At 55.5% G+C, this 23211-nt stretch overlaps 1 protein-coding gene across 2 annotated transcripts in view; it reads left to right on the top strand.

The window, feature by feature from the left end:
- The window catches only part of COL5A1 (collagen type V alpha 1 chain), a 153850-nt gene that overhangs the window by 17248 nt on the left and 113391 nt on the right, over positions 1-23211 (top strand). The window lies entirely within an intron of this gene.

Genomic DNA, 23211 nt, shown 5'->3' with positions numbered 1-23211 from the left:
CATGGGAGACTGAGTTTTATAATCTGGGAATGGGGAAGCCGTTCCAAGTACGACGTAAACCCCAGAAGTTATAAAAGAAAAAAAAATACACTCCGTAAAAGTCAAGATGTTTTGTCTGTACAAAAGAAAACCAAGTAAACCACTACTCACTGTAAGAAAAGAATACAAGCGTGTATGACAGAAAGGCGCTGATATGCAAGGAGCTACTGCAAACCGGTAAGGAAAGGCCAGTCACCAAACACACACAAAGTTCTCAGGAAAGAAAAGGCAAGTAACGTTTAAACAGGTGAGCAGACGTTTGACCTTCCAAGGAGGGAACGCACCCGAATCCCAAGGGCGATGGGCGGGGGACACACCTGAGAACAGCCCCAGTGAGGGGAAGCGGGCGTGCTCATGGCCTTCCCCAAAGGCACTCGGCATCGACATTTATCAGACTGTTAAAGTGCACCTGCTCTTTGGCACCAGCTCTGGTCCTTGGAGTGTGTCCCACGGATGCACACGTGCAGGCAGAGACCTATCTGCGTAAGAACCGCTGTGCAGCGCTGTCTGAAGAGCGAAGGATCCCAACATCCAAACGCTCGTGAGCAGGAGCCGCTGAGGTTCGTCGCTGTGTATCCACGGAACAGACGAGATGCAGCAGCTAAGAGGACGGAGCCTAGATGGCTTGATGTTTACTGCAAGGGACCAACCTCCAAGATGCATTAAGTAAAGCAAAGGAAGGTGAAGGACGTTCCTCACAACAGAGACCCACTCTGATAAAAGAAAAGACACACAAATCTAGGCTCATATATGCGCAGCTTATAAGGAGGCTGTGTGGGCACTGGGACGCATGGTTTTCTCCAGAGTGGGCGGCGGGTGTAGGGGGCGCGGTTCCGCCTGCAGCTTTTGGGAGAGGCGAGAGCTTTGCTTCAGCAGGTGGCTGACAGGTGTGCAGGTGACAGTGAGGGGGCTGGCTGCTCTGGGAGCTGTGTGCCTTTTGGCTGAAATGACTCAGTCAATTAAAACAAGCTGAGGTGTTATAAAATAAATTTTAAAAAAGGACAAAGGCAAGATCACAAGACCAATGCAGGAAGAGACTGGATTGATTGCATGTGTATCATTTAGTAAAACTTTGGAAATAGGAATGTCCCCCTAGAGATTTTCAGAACTGAAACTGTCCTCAGTAATCTCGGTCCACTCATTTTATAGGTGGGGAGACTGAGGCCGGCACATACCTCTCCCGGAGTCATTTAGCAAATTGGGGGCCAAGACACTGGGCCTGGGTCTCCGGGCTCAGTGCAGGCTCCTGGTCGTTCCACTTGGGCGCGTGACCCTCTTCTTTGGAGCATGGATTTTGGCCTCTTGTGGATCTTCCCAAGGAGAATTCTCTCCTTAGCTGGGCTTGTACCTTGGGTGTCACTGGGTGTGGGTGAGCTTCAGGGGGCTCGTCCTCCGGGGCACAAAGGTTGTGCTGGTCTGGGCAGGTCCCAGCCTGGTGCACTCTGCCCTCTGCCTCCCTCCCAGGTGGCCGAGGGCCCTCAGGGCCAAGGCCTTTGCCTGTTGTTCGCCTGCAGGACGGGGAAGTGAGTCTGTCCTTCCCTCCAAGGGGGATCCCTCAATGGGGTGCCTGGGGGATGGGGTGTGGCCAGCTGCCATGTCCCTCTCCTTCTGCTGGTGCGTGGGGACCTGAGCCTGGGCTGGCCCTGGCCGGGCACTGAATCTGTAAGATTTTTGGTCGGGGGCGGTGGGCGGGGGGGGGGGGGGACTCTTTTGGACTCAGTTTCTTCATCTGTGCAATGGGGTAAGATTTTGGTCCTTTATTAAATTCACTGTTTTCTCCTTTCATGATGTACATGTCAAGTTACCTTCGCAGAATAACTCAAAACTCCTCAGGGTGGGAACCACGTGACCGCAGTGAGGATGACAGGTGGTGGCACAGTGACATGGGCCACTTTTCGAGCACTCCTGTGGGTCGGGCACTGAGCTCCACAGACGTTATGTTTTCATCCTCTGGGGCAGGTATGATAATCAGCTTGTCTAAGAAATGAGGAACAGGGAGGAGGCTGCCCGGAACCCTGCGGCCGAGAGCTGGAAGTCCTGGATCTAGCCCACAATGTGTGCGAGGTGCAGCGCCCCCGTCGTCTGGTGCTCCCTCTGGAGTGGATGCACTTGCATTGTGCCTCAGCACAATCAGCAGCAGCCTGGCCGTGAATGGCACCTGCCTACAGCCTGTTCTGCGGGCACCCGGGCTTTGCCAACACCTCCAGGCCCTCCCAGGCCCAGGGGCTGTGGAGTCAGGGCTTGGGGGTGGGGTCAGCGGGGAAAAATGTGAGTAGCCCAAGGACACTGGAGCCATAGCCTTTGCAGGCGCAAGTGTTAGGGCTCAGCAATTGAAGGTGTGGAGGTGGGTGTGGCCTGTGACCTCTGATGCATAGGCATCCTCCATGGCATCTGGCTCGGTTGTCACCTGTAACGCTGCCCCATCCCCACCCACTCCTGACCAGGGCCATGAGGCTGTCCACATCATCCTTGATGTTGGCTCCAGCTGGGCTGGTCCCACTTTGGTGTCCAGCAGCAGGGCCACCTGCTGTCATTAGGCTTGTCCCTTTCCACAGTGCTGAGTCACAGGTGTCCTTGCAGTCTCCCTTACCGGCTGATTCTCTGCTTGGAGGCACCCCACCTCCTGGGAAGCCAGCCCAGACAGGAGGCTTGAGGGTCCCTCACCTGGAAGCCCTCAGGTGTGGACAGTCATGGGAGGGGGTGACAAGTGCCTGGCCATAGAGGGAGTGGCTCTGTATGGGCAACAGAGATTCCTTTGTCCTGGAAAAAAAGCCAAAATCCCCACTCACTCTGTAGGCCATTTATGTCTTGTTTCTGCGAGGTTCCTGTGGGAACGTGAACTTTCCCCCCAAACTTCAGCCACTGTTGCTCCTACTAGGAAAGCCCGAGCTGGTCTGTTGTTTTGAAACAAGAGCTGTCAGGGGGTGGGTCAGGAGTTTAGATCCTTAGTACACTTGTTCCTCTGACAGTTTAAGGATGTGCCAGGCACTTTGGGGTAATCACGGCACCAAATGCTGGAAGCAAAAGGATGAGTGTGGACCCTGCCCTCGAGTCCTCAGTTCTGCTGGGATTGGACAATCAGAGGACCTTGTGATCCATGTGAAATTGACATCTGTTGGCCAAAAACGGTCAAATATTATACAACAAGAATGAGCACTGACGAGGGCCACCAATCTGGCGTGGGGCTTAAGGAAATCTTTCTCAGAGGTAGAGTTGTCCAGCTCAGGTCTACAAGATGACTAGGGATTCACTGGGAGTGGGAGTCAGGGGAAGAGAAGGATTCCATGTATGGGGAACAGAATGTGCAAAGGCCTTGGTGCGGTGTGATCTTGGTCTTGGAGTGAGGGGTTTCACTTGACTACAGCATAGCATGAGCAGGAGAGGGAGAGCAGCAAGAAATGAGGCCTTGGGTTCCTTAAATTCAGTTTGAATTAGCAAAGGTGCATTGCTGTCTTTATCCACCCATTAATCTACCCACATAGCCATCCTCCTATCCATACACACATCCATCCTTCCAAACCATACTTTCTTCCAGTCACTCACCCACCCATTCATCCAACTATCAGTCCATCCACCCACCTGTCCATCCATACTGTTAATCCACCCATCCATCTGTCCATCTTCTTATCCACCTACCTATCCATTCAACCATCCATTCCTCCATCCATTGATCCAGACCATAAATATATCCAATCACCCACCCACCCATATATCCATCCACCCTCTCACCCACCCATGCAAACCATAAATCCACAGTCACTGATTCATCTATCTATCCATTCACCCATCCACCATCCTTCCATCCATCCACCCCTCCATTCACCCATCCATCCACCCATCTATCCACCCATTCATTCTTCCATCCATCTACCCATCCTCTATCCAGCCATCCACCATCCTTCCATCCATCCACCCATCTATTCACCCATCCATCCACCCATCTATCCACCCATTCACCATTCTTCCATCCATCTATCCATCCTCTATCCAGCCACTCATTCTTCCATCTATCCACCCATCCACCATCCTTCCATCCATCCACCCCTCCATTCACCCATCCATCCACCCATCTATCCACCCATTCACCATTCTTCCATCCATCCGTCCATCCTCTATCCAGTCACTCATTCTTCCATCTATCCACCCATCCACCATCCTTCCATCCATCCACCCATCCATCCACCCACCATCCTTCCATCCATCTACCTATCCATTCACCCATCCACCATCCTTCCATCCATCCACCCATTGATTCACCCATCCATCCATCCATCCACCCACCCATCTACCATCCTTCCATCCATTCACCCATTTATCCACCCATCCACCATCCTTCCATCCATCCACCCACACCCATCCATCCGCCCATCCACCATCCTTCTATCCATTCACTCATCAATCCTTCAATCCATTCACCCATCCACCATCCTTCCATCCATCTACCCATTGATTCATCCATCCACCATCCATCCATCCACCCATCCGCCATCCTTCCATCCATTCACCCATCCATCCACCCATTTATCTACCCATCCACCATCCTTCCATCCATCCACCCATCCATCCACCCATCCACCATCCTTCCATCTATCCATCCATCCACCATCCATCCATCCATCCATTCACTCATCCACTCATCCCTTCATTTACTCATCTATCCATCTATCCTTCCTTCCTTCCATCATATCACTGGGCTGCCTCATCTGCAGTAGCACTTTGAATTTTGTGTTACAGTGGTTTATGAACACCTCAGACTTCTGCTGTCTACACCAGGGCTCCCTGAGGGAAAGGAAGGGCTGACTCACTTCAGCTTCTGCTGTGCTCAGAATAGCACCAGACACAACTGGATTCTTAAGCTATGTTTGTTGGCCTGAGCTGAGAGGCAAGAGAAATCCAGTTGCAGCAGCAGTAGCCAGTGTAGTCAGAACACTGACGAGGTGCTGAGTGCCTTTTAGGAGTTCAGAGCAGGGCTCTCTGCTGAGGCAGGGTGTGGACGGTAGGGAAGGGAGGAAAGTGCCCTGCTGGCAGAAAGACATCGGAAAACTGTGATGAGAACTGGGAGGTAGAAAGTCCACATGTTCCAGGATATTTGCTTATAGAGTCAGAGATTCTACTGATTCTCCAAATAAATTTGTTAACTTTTCCTGACTATAAAAATAGTCATAACAACTTTGGGAAATATCAAAATGACTTTTTCTTTCCCTTTCCTCACATTTTTCCTTTACATGGTGAGCTCATGTGTAGAAACAGTGTTGTGTCCTGCCTTTAGATGGGGACACTTCCTCCTGTCCTTATAAACTCCGTAAATATCCCAGTGGCTGCTGAGCACGCCATTGTGCGCTTGTTTTACAGTTTACTTAACTGTTCCTCTCGTGTTGGGTTTGGGCTGCTTCCAGCTGTTGCTGTTATAAATAACACTTGGATGAACATCTTTCTGGTAAGTCCTTTCTGCCTCTCTGATTCTTTCCTTGGGGTGGATTCCTAGACGTTGACTCACTGCATCCAAGCCTAGGGCCATTTTAAAGCTCTTTTATTGCAGAGTTACATTCCAACCAGCAGGCAATTATCTCCGGAATTACCACTGGAGCTACCATGCCCTGGGCAGCATTATCCTCAGCTGTTAAACCCAGGTGGACCCCGTGTTAGATAACTGGGGCTGCTCACCCTGTTAAGCCAATCACTGCCCCCTCTCTGCTCCTGGAGAGGCAGAAGGAGCTGTTATTTCATGCCGGAGACCTGGCTGGGCCGTTCCCTGGGCCTGCGGCATGTCCCACGTCCCCTCGGCCTTTAGGTGAGCTCCAGTTTCCTACCTGGAGAAGGAAGCAGTACTTCCTGCTCCACAAGGTTGTCATGTGGAGTTGAATTATTAATAACAATAACTCACATGTTTTTTAGGGCTTTATATCCCTCCTCCCACTTAGAAAAATGTACGGGTATCTTCTAGAACCTCCTAAAATCTTCTAGAATGTCCAGTAGACATTCAGTAGATGCTAATTACTTGGTCTGTCCTTCTCCCCATCTTTGGCCATCTGTGCATTTGCTGAGTCCCTGCCGTGGCTGCTGGAGTAGACAGTGATGTCGGGGTTCTGCGGATTCTGGGCTTTCCTCCCCACCGGATGGTCACACTGGGTGAAGTGTTTGGGGCCTACACTCTACACCGGAGCACCCCCAGGGTGTGGGGCGGGGTGGAGCTGATGTCCGGGGGTGCCCAGAGATGGGTGAGAGAGGGGCCGGCCTGGGCTGGGGCAGAGGGGGAGAGGCCATGGAGGTAAGAGAGGCTGCTCTTACCTTTGCCTGCCTCGTTCGGGGCAGCAGGGTGGATGAGGTTTTCAGCTCCACACACTTGACTTCCCCACTTCCAGGAGGGCTGGCTGAGTTTTCTGGGCCTGCTAATGTGACACCGGGAGAGCCCCTCGCTGTCCACCCTGGAGGAGACCTTGAAACTCGGCTTCATTAACCCGCTGAGTGTGGGGCCCAGGGAGTTCAGCTGGGACTGGTGCTGCGGGCTTGTGGGTGGGAGCGGGTTCCGAGTTCTGCCCCCCATTTGTGGTGCATGTTTTGGGGGCCTTTATGTGGTCCTTACCCAGTTCTGTGTTCATTTACTGTCCGCGCTGCTGGTTTTGAGTCCTGGAGCGTTTTGAAAGCTTGTGTAGCTCTGGTAATTGAGAAGGCCTTCTGGTCCTCGGGGAGGTCGTGTAAAATATGCCCGCAAAGGTGAGAGTGACCCCGTGTGTTGTTCTTTCTCTTGCATCACATACTTGAATGAAATAATTTCAGAGCCGCATCAACAGGACCAACAAAACTGTCCCAGGAGCACTGGCAGCCTGGGCTCCGGGGGCTCCGTCTGGGCCTGCGCGGGAACAACATAGCTGGACGTGTGTGTGCGAAGGGGTTGAGTGGACAGGGGGGCTGTCATTTGTGGCTGGAAATATCTTCCTTTTAACTTCATCTATCACGTTGTTTGCTTTGCAGCGTTTAATGGGTGGTTGAATCATCTCTGGGGCCTTCTCTATCCGAAGCTGTCTGTTCTGATGGGAATCTAAGGCAAATGTCAGCGGACTCCCGTGCTGGGGAGGAGCCGAGAGCCAGCGGACACGCTGGTTGTTGTCCACATTTTAGCCGAAAGGGCTCGTGTGAGCTGCACTTGGGCCTGACCAAGGGGCCCTGTGAGGGCTCACGGTGTGGGGTGGCCCACTTCCGATGTCACAGCCCTGGGAATGGAGACATTCCTGGGAAGTGTGTATGTGGTTTTGTTTCCTAAAGGCCTGTTAAGAATTGCCCATTGCCAGGGCGCAGGCCAAGAGGTCTGTGACTGTCTGTGGTTTCAGGTAGACGTGGAGAGAGGCCGCGTATTTAACTACATAATGCCCTTTCCTCTGCATGTGATTGGCATTTATTATTCCATCCATCTGGTATAAAAGCAGTGCAGGTTCATTGTAGAAATGTTAAAACTGCCAAAAAGTATAAAGAAGAAAATAAAAATATCATAATCCCTTACTTGTTTAAGCCGTTATGATTGTGATGATGATGGTGATGGTGATGATGTTGATACTGGTTTCTATTAAATGCAGCCAAAGAAATTACTAAAGGAACATTTTGAGATATTTATTTCCTACTATTTGTTCTATGTCTGTATTTACAAAATTGGGATTACATACTACTTTGTAATAGTTTTAAACTTAAAATATGACGAGCAAATCTCAGAAAACGAGGAATAAAAAGGAACCCCTGAACCTGGTAAAGGGCGTCTATGTGAAATCCACATGCTGAGTTCTTTCCCCCAAGATAAGGAACAAGGCGTGGACATCTGCTCCTGTCACCCTGTCGGGCACTGGATGCAGTCCTGGCCTACGGAATAAGGAAAGAAAATAAAATAAAAGGCATATAGATTAGAAAGGCAGAAGTAAAACTGTTGGTATTTGCAGACCACTTTATTGACTATGTAAAAAATTTTAAGCCATCTGCAAATTAACTTCTAGAACTAATAAATTTATCATGGTGACAGGGTACAGAGTCAATGTATAAAAATTAATTGTATTTCTAGATAGTAGCAATGAATAGTTAGAAATAGAAATTTATTCCAAGGTATGTGGAAAAAGAAACAATGAAAAAAAGGAAATAGAAATGTAAAACCATTGCAATAGCATCAAAATACGAAATATTGAAGAGGTGCATTAAACAAAGATGTGCAAGACCCTATCACTGAAAATTACAAAATATTCCTTAGGGAAATCAAAGATCTAAAGAAATGCAGAGACAGATCGTTCTCATAGACCGGAAGACTCAATATTAAGATATTATTTTCTTCCAAACTGATCTACAGATTTAATGTAGTGCCAATTAAAATTCCAGCAGGCTTTTTAAAAATAGAGATTGACAAGATACTTCTGAAATTTATATGGAAATGCCAAGAACCTAAAATAATCACAACAGTTTTGAAAAGGAAGACCCCTGGCAGGCTCGTGCTGTGTGATTTTAAGACTCCCCCTAGAGCTGCAGTGATCCAGGCATGTAGTGTTGACAGAAAGATGCAGACCAGTGGAATGGAACGGAGTCCAGAAACAGACTCACATATAATCATTTGATTTTCCAAAAAAGTGCTAAGAAAATTCAATGATGAGAGGATCGTCTTAATCAACAAATGATGCTGAAATAATTGGGCTTCCAGTTGCAATAAAATACACCTTGACCCTTACCTCAAATAATGTACGAAAACTAAGATGGACCATAGATCTAAATGTACAATTTAAAGCTATTAACATAAAGGATAAAACAAAAAAGAAAATCTTGAGTTTTCTGACCTTGAGTTAGGCAAAGATTTCTAAGGACACAAAACTATGAGCCACAATAGATTTAAAAAGAAAGCTGATAAATCAGATTTTATTAAAGTAAAACCTTGTGCTCTTCAAAAGGCCCTGTTAAGAAAATGGAAAAGTAATAAGATAGGAATAAAATATTTGCAAAACACACATCTGATAAGGAACTTATGTCTGGAATATATAAAATATGATTACAATTTCACTCAAGAAGGCCAGTGACCCAGTTTAAAACTGGGCAAAAGATTTGAACAGATGTTTCCCAAAAGAAGACACAGGAATGGCCGAATGCACCCGGGAAGATGTTTGTCGGCATTAGTTATCACAGAAATGCAACTTAAAGCCAGAAGGAGATCCCACCACACGCCTCAGTGCTGGGGAGGCTATGGGAACCGTCACACATTCTGGATGGGGATGCAAAATGTGTACCTGCTTTGGAACAGTGTGGTGATTTTTAATAAAATTAACCATGCGCGTGCCACAGGACACGGCAATTTCACGTCTAGGTATTCACTCAAGAGAAATGACGACGTGTGTCCACATGGAGACATGTATGTGAACGTTCACAGCCTGCTTTATTATAATAGCCTCAAACTGGAAAGAGCCCACGTGTCATCGACTAGCTCAGGGATGAACACATGGAGCACATCCCTGCGGTGGGACACCACGGGCAGCAGAAGGAGCAGGTCCCTGACACAGGTTGGCACGAGGCTTATGCCAAGTGACGGAAGCAGACACAAGGACCACCAGTGACACGATTCCCTTTATGTGACACTGGGGGAAAGGCAAACTACAGGGACAGAGAAAACATCCACAGTGGCCAGAGGCCAGAACTCCCCGGGTGACAGCGACGTTCTGTATCTCGATTGTGGTGGGGGTTACGGGATTATCCATTTATCAAAACTCACCGAACTGCACATTTAAAAAGAGTGAATTTCACTGTTTGTGAATTATACCCCCATAAACCTGACTTAACAGAAACAAAAAGTACCATGAGCAATTCCTTACATGATTAAATATCCCCTTATTCATATTAATAATTATTAATAAATAAAATAAATGTTAATGTAATATTAAGACATATTAATGGCTTGCGATGTTCTGCTATACAGAGTGCACCATATGTATTTAGTCCCTGCAGGTGGAACCCTTGCTTTCTTGCCAAGTGTCTTTGGTGTTGCACAGAGCCACTGTGGTCAGTGCGTATTGTGCGTATCTCTGATCAGTGCTAAAGGTAAATGCCCACAGGTGAATGAAGGCAATGAATGGTTTTAAGACTTTTAGTGCCAACTGTCAAATTGTCTCCTGAAAGGTGTCAATTTAGACTCGCATGTGTACCGAATGAGAATTGGCATCCTTGCCAAAATTTGGTCCATTAAAAAAATATTTTGGGCCGGGAGCGGTGGCTTGCACTATAATCCTAGCACTTTGGGAGGCCGAGGACGGAGGATTGCTTGAGATCAGGAGTTCAAGACTAGCCTGAGCAAGAATGAGACCCTGTCTCTACTAAAAATAGAAAAAATTAGCTGTGTGAGGTGGTGCATGCCTGTAGTCCCAGCTACTTGGGAAACTGAGGCAGGGGGATTGCTTGAGCCCAGGAGTTTGAGGCTGCTGTGAGCTGTGATGATGCCACTGTACTCTACCCAGGGCAACAGAGCGAGACTCTGTCTCAAAAGTGTATATACATATTTTTTCCGGTTGGATGGGAGACAAAGGTGTCTTGACTTCATCTGTATTTATTTAACTGCTAGTGACATTGAACATGGCTTGCTGTTAGTTCTCCCTCCTCTGTAGCTGCAAGAGCGTCTCTGTGTATCTGTTGTAACTATGTCTCCCTGTTTATTGCCTTTTCTTGAGGCCAACTACCGCTGCATGAAAGTCACCACGAACTTAATGTCTCAAGACAATAGCAAACTCTAATTTGGGTTGAGAATCTGCATTTTGGGCAGGGCTTGTTGGCTTCCACGTGGCTGCAGTTTGAGTAGCGTGACTGGGGCTGAAGGATCCATTTCCCATGTGGTTGGCCGTTGGCACTGGCTGTTGTCTGGGAGCCACACTGCGGCCGTTGGCTGGGGGCTTGGGTTACTCTTCTCCTGGGACCCTCCCAGGGGCTGCTTGGGCTTCCCCACAGCATGGTGTCTGGGTTCCAAGCAGTGTTCCCAGAGACATGGGACTTAGAACCTGCCAGTGTCTTAACGTGCAGGTCCGGGAGCTAGCACAGTGTGGCTTCCATCACATTCTGCTGGTCACACTGTCACATAGCCCACCTTGCATTCAAGAGTTTGTGGCCATTTTTAAACTTCTACACTTTAAAATTTTGCTTTGGCCTTTTTTTGTGAATAAAATTAGGCATATTTTATGTGGATATACACTTGCACGAGTTTTAAGAAGCAGATGTCTTTGGAGAGTGAGAAGCTGACATTCCCTTCCATTATTCTACCGATCTCAGCCGTGCCCCAGAGGTGGCCCTTAATATTTGACTGCTATTGTTCTGAACGTTTTTCTTGTGTGTTTACATGATGTGTTTTCAGATCACATTGACATCTTTCATTTATTTTGACATAAAAGGGGTGGAGCTTTACAAATGTTTCCACGACTTGCTATTTCCACTTAGTGATGCGTCTCCACTGTTGTTCCGTGTGGGGCCATCCGGATCCACTGCTTTCTGTCCCGCCCCTGCAGTGTGTGTCACAATTGCAACTTTGTTGGTTTCACCAGGCCTGACTGATGAGCATTTACCTTGTTTCCAGTTCTTTGCTGTTACAGGCAAGCCTTGGGTGTCCTTGCACAGCATAAAACTCCCTGCAGGATTCGGCCCTGAAGGGGGAAACGCCCGGTCAATGCATGAGCACATCCCAGTGGAGCTGCCGCAGAATTGCTGCCCCGAGGCTTCTGCTGCTGCGGGCATTTAACTTGAGTCTGCAGAATGCACCGTTCTTTAATTTGTCCATTGGTTGATTTGTTCATTTGTTCCTCCCTTATTTGTTTGTTGGTTTGTTGATTCTCTTATTTATTGGTGTGTTCATTTGTTCATTGGTTGCTTTGCTCATTTGTTCATTGGTTGGTTTGCTCTTTTGTTCATTGGTTGGTTCATTTGTTCTTTGGTTGTTTTGCTCATTTGTTCATTGGTTGGTTGGCTTGTTCCTTCACTAGTTTATTGGTTGAGTTGTTCCTTCATTTGCTCACTGGTTGGTTTGATCGTCTGTTTATTGGTTGGTTTGTTGATTTGTTCCTCGCTTTGCTCATTAGCTGCCTTGCGCGTGCTTTCCTTCCTTTCTTTGTGCACTGAGCGTCTGCTCTGGGCTGAGCTCTCTCCTCCCACTGTGGTTAAGGGTGTGGAGCTCACAGTCCAGGGAACAGCAGGTCGCTGGGGCCCCTCCTGCCGGTCCAGTGCTGGGGGCTGGCATGTCCGGCTGAGAGGGGTGCTGGGGCGACACGGAGGGCCCAGGCAGTGGAGGTTCATCACAGTTTGTGGTGGGGCCTCTCACTCTCCTGGAACTTCTTTAGGCAAAGGGTCTCTCTTGGATGCCACTTTAGTCAAAATATCTCGAAGGTGCGAAGGAGCCTGAGTGTCCAGCCTCATTAGAGCTGCTAATTTCAGCTGCCATTCACAGCGTCCTGGGTAAGGCCAGTCCTGCTGTCATACCTGCTTTACAGTGGGGAAACTGAGGCCTAGTGTGGTGGAGCTGCTTGTGGTTTTAGGGTCTGTCCTTGTACCTGGTTCTGTTGAGCATTTCAGTATAGGGGAAGATGTTTGTCATTGCCTTCTAAGGCCTGAAGTGTCTGCCAGAACATGCAGGAGGCCCGTGTGCCTCCGGTGGGGACAGGCTTTCTGGAAATGCTCCGGTCAGTGGGGCCAGGGCCTTGCCCCTGACTCTGGAAGGACAGAGGGTTCGTTCAGCAATGGTGTGGGCCTTCAGCCTGCACCTGGTGTGTCGCAGGTGCTCAGTGGAAAATGACTGAGTGAGTGAAGCCCCGGGACAGCCCAGCTGAGCCAGCAACTGGTGCCGCTTGTCCATTTCAAGGAGCTGTTTGGGTCAGCCGGGCCCGTGAGAGTCTGGTCTGAAGCTGGTGCAGTTCTGCAGTTGTCTCGTGCCTGCCCTCCACCCTTAGCACGGCTTCGTGAGCACTTCTCGGGTGCCAGGCCTGGGTGAGGCCCAGGGTGCAGAGATGGATGACATGGGCCTGTCCTCACCTCTCTGCCAGTGTGGCACCAGGGCCAGTGGCAGCCACCCACTCTCTGGGTCCTCCTGGAAGCAGGTGGACCACGCGGAGCTCGCCTGTGCAAACACGACCAACCCCAGCAGGTGGAATCTGGCTGCTAGCGCCACTCGCACCCCCTGTCCTCCAGGACAAGGCGATGACGTATCTTGAGGAGACCTGGCTACTCACCCGGCTCCCCGTCAAGCTTGTGGGCTCTGCTTGCGGAGTGAGAGGCTCCCGCTGGCAGTGCCCGTGTGCGCGGTGCCGGGCGGCAGCACTGTGGTGTGCCATCTCTGGCAGATGGCCGCGGGCAGGGTGTCCCTGGTGACATTCTGTTCTGTTCTGCTCACAGTCCTTTGAGAAATGACAGGGCCAGAGGAACATGTCTATTCCGACAGACAGGTGGCGGGCAGCGACAACGCACAAGAGGCTGCTGCGAGGGTGCACTGGGAGGTGGGCGCGTCCCACACTTCTTCGGGGCAGGTTGTCCCCTGGCCGCAGGCGTTTCCTCTCAGTTCTCAGTGCAGAGTCTTGGGTCTGGTCTATGCAGCCCCAGCTGCAGGGACAGCAGGAGCCAGTCACAGAGGTGGCCTGGCCCTGCCCTCGCCCGGGACTCTGTGCTGCATCTGGCGAGTGCTGCCCCGTGGGTGGGTGGGTGTGTGGCCTGTGCCCGGGGCATTCCTGTGTGGCCCCAGAGTGTGCACGGCGCTCTGTCAGCCCCTCCAGGGTCCTTTGTGTCTGGACACGGCAGCCTCGTCAGCCCGTCCCTCCGCTGCGTCGTCGACTGGGCACGGCTTGCCATCGGGCAGCAGTGTGTGTGCATCGGGGGTGACCTTTCCATCCGGGTGTCACCAGCTGGACTGTCGGTGCCTGCGGGTTCAGGGTGGGGGCAGGCGTGTGTGCCCCCACCTTGCAGAGGGCACCCGGGCAGCGCCTGGCCAGTGTGCAGGGGAAGTGGAGGTGCCTGGTGTCCAGACCCCAGGCCAGCCTCAGGGGCAGGTGGGAGACGGGCAGCCGGCCCCCCGGATGAGGTGCCTGGGGGAGTTGCCTCCCACTGCGGCCCCTCCATAGCCACAGTGTGTTCCTAAGTGGGGTGATGCCAGCTGAACTTTCACCATAAAATGGCTTCTCAGAGCTCTTGACTTGCTGGGCAGGAGAGGCGAGACTTCGGCCCGGGAGAGGGAGAAGGTCAAGGCGGCCCATGTGTTCTCCTGCCCAGCCTGGGAGTCAGGCCAGGCCCGAGGCACTTTCCCCTGCCTTGCTGGCACGGGGGCCGGGCAGCGGTTCCCCTCTGGGGTCTGTCCCGAGTGGCCTCACTCCCCGGGAGGCCTTGGGAGGCCCACACGTCTGCACTGCCCAGAGCATCTGCCGTTCCTCCAGGCAGGCCTGGGAGGTGCTGGGCCTGAGTGCAGAGTGCCTCTGCCTGGGAGGCAGTTGCCATGGGGATAAGATGCGGCCCTTCACTGGTCCTGGGGGAGAGCGAGGCCTCCCAGGCCGGGGAAGTGTCGGTGGGTGTTGGTGCCCAAGTCTCTGAGAAATTGAGGTTTATCCCCTGGGTGTTCGGGATGACGGTGCTCCTGATTCCTTCAGGCACACACCGATCCACCCGCCCGCTTGTCCCACCGTCTGTGCAGCCGTGCTTCACCACTCTTCCCTTTGGGCGCTGTTGTCTGTCCCCATCCTTCTGTCCCATCCTTCCACCTCATCCTTCCGTCCTTTCCCTGCCCGTCCCCATGCTCTTGTTTCTCCTTCGGGTGCTGGGGCCTCAGTCCTTTAATGAGGGTTTGCCGAGCTCGCCGTGTGCAGACGCAGGAACGGGGGACACCTGTGTGTCCAGGCTGCCTTCTCGAGTGACACCCAGTGTGGCATCTTGATGTTTAGAAATTTAGACAGGAGAGGCCGCTCCGCCTTGTCCCTGTCCCATCTGCCGAGGTTGTGATTCCCTGTCGTCCCCGAGGCTCGGATCTTGGGGTCCTTCTGTCCACGCAGGGTCTCCCAAGGTCCTGAACATCTGGCCAAGGACACGTCTGCTTGTCCCCGGGGTGAGCCTCCCTGTCTTCGTCACTGCCCGGCGCCCCCCGACGACCCCCCCGTGGAAGGAGGCCCCCAGCCGTCCGTGTGCAGCATCTCAGCGGCGTTTGCCCAGCGTCTGCCCCATGGCGTAGAGGGAAGAACCAAGACTTTGGGCCCAGACAGACGGCTGTGTGGACCTCAGTGGGACCTTGTGCGACTTCCCTACCCGCTCTCAGTCTGAGTTTCGTATCTGCAGACGCAGGGGCCGACGCTGGGGGCTGCCGTAGTGAATGAGGGAGGCGAGGTGTTCGGGCACAAGCCCAGGGCCTGTAGGCACATGGGGTGCTCAAGGCCTCAGCCAGCCCCCCATGACGGGCTCGTTGCGCTGGCCTCCGGCCCCTGTGTGTGCAGCCCTGCCTCAGAGATCCCTTGGGGCAGGGTGTGGGCGGTGCTAGCTGTGGAGCTGCTGCGTCCCTGCCTGACCCGACAGGACTCGCCCTCCAGGGCACAGACAAGTGCGGCACAGACAAAATGGGATTGGCATTTGCCGGGAAGAGAAGGCGGTCCGGGCCCTGGGTCACGGAGCGGGAGCTGGGAGCTCAGCCTGGTTGTACCTGGGTGACCCCTGAAATGCCCGCCTTTTCCCAAGGCGGAGCCTGCTGCCTGGGGGTGGGGACTCCCAGGCCTGGAAAGAGGCACAGGGGTCGGGGGGTCAGTGTTCCCCTGCCCGGTGGGCGGGGCGTGGGTCTGTGCAGAATCCCAGTGGAGCCCTGCGTGCTGGTCCTCACTGGCGGTGATTGGATCTGTGACAGGGTCACGTGGCCTCTGCCCTCTGTTGTCCCAGATGCCTTCAGGCTTTCAGGTCCCGTCAATCTCGCTCCATGCCGAGCCTCCCTTCACAGCGTGTCACCCTTAAATGATACTGTGGTGTGGTAGCGAGGACCCTGCTGAAACTGTGCTTTTGTCTCTGGGCCTCCTTGTCTGGTCACAGAAAAGCAGTCCCTGGGGCCACAGCCTGCAGCCCACGGCCCCTCCCTACCCTGTTCCTGCTTTGTGGCGCTGCCTGGGGGCCTGGGGAGGTGGCCCGGTGTTGTCTGGTGGTCAGATCTCAGGCTGGGTGGCTGAGCCAGCGCTGCCCACGCGCTCCCGGCAGCCACCGGACTCCCGCCAGCCCTGCCCCAGCGAGGGGGCCTCCGTGATGAGACCCCCTTTGCCCAGGGCCATGGGCTCACGTATGGGGGATCTGAGATCCACGCCAAGCCCACCCGGGGATGGAGCGGGGCCAGCCAGGTGGGTGACTTGCACGAGTGACTCACACAGAGCATCGTATGCTAACAGCGTGGTGCGGGCAGTGACGCTCTTGTCAGGAGAAGGCATCCCCCAGGAGGCTGTTTGGGTGGGTCCTTCGCTCTTAGAAATGGAAACAGTGAGCAGGAAGTTATGGACAAACATGCGGGTGCCACAGGGCCTGCTCTGGGCCACCATCAGGGGTGAAGATTGAAACAGGGTCCCCAGCTGGGCTTATGGGCTGTGTCCTCGCCCCGTGAAAGACAGTGGGCCGGGCGAGTGGGTGTCCCAGTGTGGGCCTGGCTTAGGCCCTGAAGGCTCTGGGACGGGCGAGCCCACAGTTGGTCAGAGACACTTCAGCAAAGGCTGACGGGGTGGGGGTTAGGGACAGCAAGACCCTTCCAGGTGCCAGCTCCTGCCAGGAAGTCCCTGCATCTGTTCCTGCCTGTGAACCTCCAAGACCCGCAGCCAAGGATGAGGACCAGGGCCCGCGCTGTGGAGGGGCAGAGCCAGGTGCCAGTCCAGTGTCCAGCTCCACACCGCTGCCCTCCTCTGTGCCATGCCCAGAGAGGGCCTAGGGCTGGAAGAGGATGCTCATGCTGTGCACTGCACAACCCAAGGGGGCACTGCTCTGACGCACCAGGACAGAGGGTGGAGGGGACACCATGTGGCACTGGTGAGAGGATGGGCCACTGAGAGCCGGGGCCTCCGGGCAAACCCACCGGGCCACAGGGCGAAGGTGAGGACTTGATGTCGGGCAGAGGAGTTGGAAGTTGATGGGTGTTTTCGGTGGGTCAGGGCGGCCGATTCCCAGTGTGGCAGTGAGCTGGGCGGCCGGCCCTGACTGTGTGGGTGCTGGGGCTCCGGTCTCCACCCTGCAGTGCAGCCCTGGGCAGCGGGAGCGGGAAGCCACCTGCCAGGCTCCCGGGACACGCTGCCTGCGCCCCCAGGCCCTCGGCACAGCCCCCACCCCGTCCCCATCGGTTAGTCACTGGAGAAGAATGCCAGTCGGAGCCTCCAAAGCGCCTGTTTGGTTTTCAACCTGCTGAGCTGACCTCACTGATGAGGCCACACGGTCGGGGCGGGGGGGCCTTAGCCCTGGGCCAGACCCTCCCTCACCGGCCGTCCCTCAGTCCTGTCGGTTAAGAGCTGTGGCTCCTTTGCTCTTTCGCGTCCGGGATGCGTTGGAAGGGAACTCACAGGGACAGCCGTGGGCGTAGCTGCCTGTCCTGGGTCCGGGTCAGGCCGCACAGCGGAGAGCCCTTTGCAAACACGAAACAGACTGAGGGCGTCTTAGCAGTTACTGCGTGTGTCTGCCGGGCTGTGCTGGGCCCCTGCCCTCCGGGGTTTGCAGTCTGCAGAGATGTGCGTGTAGCAGTTGCAGTCACAGTCTCGGGGAGAGCAGGGGGGCTGCCAGCTGCGTCCTGCCCTTGTGGCTTGGAGACGCCACCCGGGCGGGCTGGGGGCTGAGGAGGGCACCAGCCCCGGCCCTGCCCTGGCCTCACCCTCCTCTGCACCTCACTTCCTCTTTCAGGATGAATGGGTTAGGCAGCGCTGTCCCGAGAACTTCAAAGACTTAAAGCTTGGTGCTTATGTAGATGGCTCTTAAATTTTCTCTTAACAATAACAATGTTGACTTTGGAGCCTACACAGTCCTCCCCAGAGCTCCCCCAATGGGCTCTCTCCATCTTCCCCACCCCCCTACCCCGCCCTGAGCTGGCTCATTCCATCGAGTCCCTCGCACTGGCTTCACTGTGGCAGTCCCCAGACATTGGCAGGATTTAGCCCTCGGTGTCTGGAGACCTTGATGCTTTGAGTGCCGGGTGTGGCCTTGGGGAGGATGGGCCCCGGGGCTTCAGGGGCCAGGCAGAAATGCTGCCCTGTTCCGGCTGGGGGCTGGAGCCACCCCAGCATGGGCCTGAGTGTGGCAAGAGCAGAGTGCCAGGGACTGGAGCCGTGTGCCTCGCCTTACCCCAGCTGCACTGCCCAGAAGTCGGGATCCTGGGTGCTCCATGTGCGTGTGACTTGAGAGCCCAGCTCCCTTTGGCCTCCGTGGCGGGTGTGTGGACGGGGGCCCTGCAGGTGAAGTCGGGCAGAGAGACCCAGACGGGGCTGGCACATTGCCCGGAGATCCCCGAGCCCGGGACCGCTGGATCCAGCCACTGCGGGGAGGGCTTGGAAATAACCTGTCCCTGAGGTAAAGGTGCTGTGAGTACCGGCCCCTCCCTGTGGGCAGGAGCTGGCGGGAGCCAGGGGTCCGGGGCAGGGTGCGGAGGTCAGGCCGGCAGATGGGCCTGCGCTCTGAGAAGCGCTTCTTGATGGTGAAGTAGTGGCAGTGGGCACCTGCTCCAGCTTTGGGGGCACCCACTCCAGCTTCAGGGGCACCCGCTCCAGCTTCAGGGGCACCCGCTCCGGCTTTGGGGACACCCGCTCTGGCTTTGGGGGCACCTGCTCTAGTTTGGGGGGGCACTGGGACGGGGGTGAGGGAAGGGTTGCCACCCCCATGGGGAAGCCAGTCATGAGTGACCTGGTGGGATCCGAGGACACGGTATGGATTCGGTGGCCCAGGGGCCTCCCCGGTGCGTTTGCTGGCAAGAAGGAGCAGGGTGTGGCGGGTCACAATTCCTAACCTTAGGGTGGAGGGGACACTAGCCGAGCAGTTGTCTGGCAGAGACGGGTGGTCTGAGCTTCAAAGGCGTCTGTGCCGTCCCCAGTGCTTAACAGCGTGTCACTTATTGAGGGGACAAAAGGAATAGAATTAGAGGGAAAGGTCTGATGCACAAGCCGCACGGCCGTCTCAGGGCCTCGGGCCCCGCTGCCTTCCTGGACGGGGGTGGGTGGGCTGGGGGGCCGCCTCTGCCCGCAGCTCGCTGAGGCTTGAGCGGAGCCCATGGCCAGACGCCAACCGTAACTCGTGAGCCAAGGTGAGGTGAGGCTCGATTCACAAAAGCAGAACAGCAGTAACATTGTCATTTTCCCCGCCCCTGGCCTGTCATGTACGCAGCCGTGGGCGTGCTCACTCAACAAACACGGCTGTGCCGCGTGCGTGTGGCGTGTGCCAGCTCTCGTGCCCGCGGGGCTCTGTCCCGCCCGGCGCAGACAGCTCCGCCCCTTTGCTGCTGCTGTGTGTGCCCGTGTTTCCGGGCCGGGTGGGTGCTGCCACCTGGAAGCAGCTCTGTCAACCACATCACCCCCGCCGGCCCCAGTGGGACTCTCTGGCTGTGACTCCTTTCTGCCCGAGGCGTCCCCTCCCCGCCAGGGAGATGAGGCGCTGGGGTCAGCGCTTGGAAGGCGCCTCCTGATCGTTCCATTCCCCGAGGCTGGCGGGGTGGTGGTGGCATTGACGCCGGGCCTCGGATTCCGGATTCTACCACCTTAGTGAGGCTGCCACCCAGACTGCAAGAACTCATGGGTCCCAAGGCCCTGGCACCTATGCCGCCCGGACGCCAGGACTGCCTCTGCATGCTGGCGCCTCACTGTGGCCCTGCTGGCTGGGCAGGAGGGGCTGCCACCTTCCTCTCACCCTTCCAGCTGCAGCAGATGCTCCCTGATTGGTAGAATCGAATTTGCGTCCCAAATCCTTGTTGCAAGGGCATCTGGGACGTGTAGTTTTTAGCGTCCAAACTGTGTGGAGTGGAAGGTGCTTGTAGGGGGACTGGGAAGGGCTTGGGTGGCCAAGGCAGGGCCAGGCACCTGCTGCTCTCTGGGGACTTACCGCAGCGTCAGCCAGTCACGGCGAGGGTTACGTGGAAGCAGCACAACTTTTGTGTCATGAAGCTTTTGCAGATGGCTTGTTTGCACCAGGTGGGGGGTCTTGGGGGCCTCCGGGCACGTCACAGGACCCTCGCATCGCAGGGTGGGCCCCTCGCTGGGTGTGGGCCCCGCACGGGCAGTGCCGTCTCCGTCTGCCCTGAGCACCGGGGACGCACAGTGAGTCCTGCTGGAACCGCCGGGGATGTTTTCCTGCCCCGCCATCGCCACCAGGAGGAAGAGCACGAGGGCAGGGCTCGTGTGTGCTGAGCCACAGAGCACAGGACTGCGCGCGGGGGGCCGGCGTCCTCTGAAGCGTCTCTCCCTGGCCTCACCCGCCGAGCTCTTCCCTAGCAGCGGGTGACGCTGGCTTCAAACCCACACCCACCTGCTCCCGGATGTCGTGCCGGGCGGAGTCTCGTCCTGGGGGAGATGGGAAGGCAGGTCGCACGGAGCCTGCGCTGCCAGGCTCCTCTCAGGCCTCCCCACACCTTTTTCAAAAGTTAATTTTTTTTTTTTAGCTCTGGCAGAGGAATCCCCTGGCCGGCAGGAGGGTGGCACTGGGCCTGGGAAAGGTCTGGTGGCCTTTTAAACTTGTTGCTACAAAGGTCTGAGAACACACGCGTGAAGCCTGCTGGAAAACAGCTTTGTGCGTTCGGCAATGGAGAAAACAGGCCCGCAAGCCAGCGGTCTGGGAAGAGCATCACGGGTGTGTTATGATGCGAGGCCAGGAAGCCACAGCCGGGATCCCTGATGTCCTCCCCTGGCCACCACCCATCTTGGACTCAGGTCTGAGAGCGGACCCAGGGCTGGGCGCTGTGTCATCCTCGGCAGGTGGCCGGCAGCTGGTGCGGTCATCGCTTCCCACGGCCGAGTCCAGGCCTGGGCTGTGCCCTGGAGCCTCACCAGGCACCTGCACCCGGCGTCGCTTCTGATGCGGAAGGCGAGGGCCCCGCGGGGGCTTGGGGGCAGCGAGGGGGGGTGGCACAGGTGCCTGAGGGACCGACGGTGCTGGGTGGGCTGGGCCCTGGTGGCAGTGGAGACCACCCAGGAAATCGGAGGGGCCATGAGAGGCGGCGATTCTGTAAACTAGGGGAGGCCAGCCTGGACGCCTGGACCCAAGTGTCCTGGGTCCCCACGCTGCCCACACCACGCCGAAGTGGCAAGTCCTCAGCCCTCCGTGTTCTGGTTTCTGGATTACGTCGACAGAGGACAGCAGCAAAGCCACGTTGTAGAGATGGTACCCCAAAGGCAGGGGACCTCGCAACTCTGGGAACTGGGCACCGGGGGTGCTTCATGATGAAGTGTAGCTTTGGCCCCACCCCGTCTCCTTCAGAGCCTCGCCCAGCTCTGCGTGTGTGTGGCCCGTGCAGTGTGCCCCATGCCTGCTCCCTCCCAGGCCTGTCTTCCTGGGGGGACAGGTCCTCGGGCTGGGTGGGGCTCTTGCTAGGGGCTTGCTCCGACCGGCAGTGGAGCTGCCTGGCTGTCTCCGGCACCCACCGTCCCCGGCGGTGGTGCCCAGGTGCAGCTGACTGCAGGGTTGCACTGCGCCGGCCGTCCCCTCTCACCTCCAGGTCTCCCACCCTTGAGGAAAAAGCGAGAGTTTCCTCTTGAGCCAGCGTCAGGTGTGTAGTAACACCCACCTGGTGAAGAAGCCAGGGAGTCACGGAGCTGAAAGTTCAGGAGAGCCCCAGCTCTAGGGGCAGGACTGCCTCACCCTGCTGCACCCAGGGATGGGCACTCATGTTTCAGTGGCAGATGTTGGAACCTAACCCAAATTGGCATGAGCATAAGAATGAACATATTAGTTTGTGTAGATAACCACCTTCAGGCACAGCTTGATCCAGCTGCCCAACCAGTGTGGTGGGAGTCTCTCTCTGCGTCCTCAGACAGGCAGCCCCACCCCTGGGAGACAGCTGCCCGCAGCTCCGGGTTCCTCTTCTGTGTTTGGAGCCAGCAGAGCAGGGAGGGCCCCTCCTTCCTAAAGGAAAAAGCCCCAGGATGGAGCCCCACTGGCCTGGCTCCGGCATGTGTCCGTCCCCAGCCGATCACCTGAGACAAGGTAGCGTCACGCTCTGATTGCCTGGCAGAAGGGGCATGGCCAGCCCCGTCCACACCCATAGGCAGCTGGATACTGGCCGGTGGGCTCCTACCTACCCCAGGGTGGCGTCCCAGCCACAGGCACACTTGTTCTGTCACTGTGATGCCTGGACTCCCAGAAGCCTCTTGCTTGTGGTAACATGAGCTGAACTTTCCACGTGAAACTGACCAGGTTCAGGGCAGGTGCCTTGTGGTGGCCGCGGGTCTGGGGTCCTCGTGGTGTGGGAGGAGGTGCTGCCAGATGGAGGCCAACTTCTGTGTCTGGGGGTAACTCTTGAGCTCGCCCGCGAATGTCCGGGCTCCGGGTGGTTGGGGGGTTCGGCTTCTCCCTGCCCTTCTCTGAGGGGCCCCTGGATCGAGGGCCAGGAACCTTCCAGGAGGGAGGCAGGGCCTGCTTCTCCCTTGCTGTCTGCTCCGCGTTGTTTAGTGATGTCGGTGCAGGTCTGGGGCAAACGTGTGCTAAACGTTTGCTGTGAACCGCTACGGGGAAATCACACTTTCATCGGACAACGAGGGGGAAATATGCCAGTGACATTTCCTGTTGTCCTCCTTGGCCACAGCTCGGGCCATGAAACTCTAGAGGTGGCACAGCAGGTTCTCGAGCTGTCAGTCACTCCTGTCTCAGCCAGCCACACTCTTTAAAGACGGTCCTGCCAGCAGGAACTTCCGCAGCCTTCCGGCTTGTGTCTGGCGCTGCTTCTGCAAGTGGCTGCCGGGAGGGGACATCGGGGGGCTGGGGTTGGGTGGCTCTTGCCCCTGAGGATTTGGGAGTGAAGGAGCAGGTGTGAAATGAGGAAGGCGGCGGTGGGCAGGGGGGTTTGCTCCTGGCGTGTGGCTGCCTGCAGGACGGGTACGGAGCCCTTCCACCCTCCTCCCGGGCGTGGCGCTGCCTCTCCCAGCTCCCGGTGCTGCGCTGGGCCGCGGTGTCTTCCAGACGCCAGAAACGTGTGGCGGTGCAGGGTGGGGCGGTGGCGAGCGGCTGGCTGGGGTCATCTCAGCCCTC

This window comes from Eulemur rufifrons, chromosome 7 (assembly GCF_041146395.1).
Source record: "Eulemur rufifrons isolate Redbay chromosome 7, OSU_ERuf_1, whole genome shotgun sequence".
NCBI classification, from domain to species: Eukaryota; Metazoa; Chordata; class Mammalia; order Primates; family Lemuridae; genus Eulemur; species Eulemur rufifrons.
The sequence above is the reverse complement of the archived record's forward strand: the minus strand, read 5'-3'. Positions and strand labels throughout refer to the sequence as shown.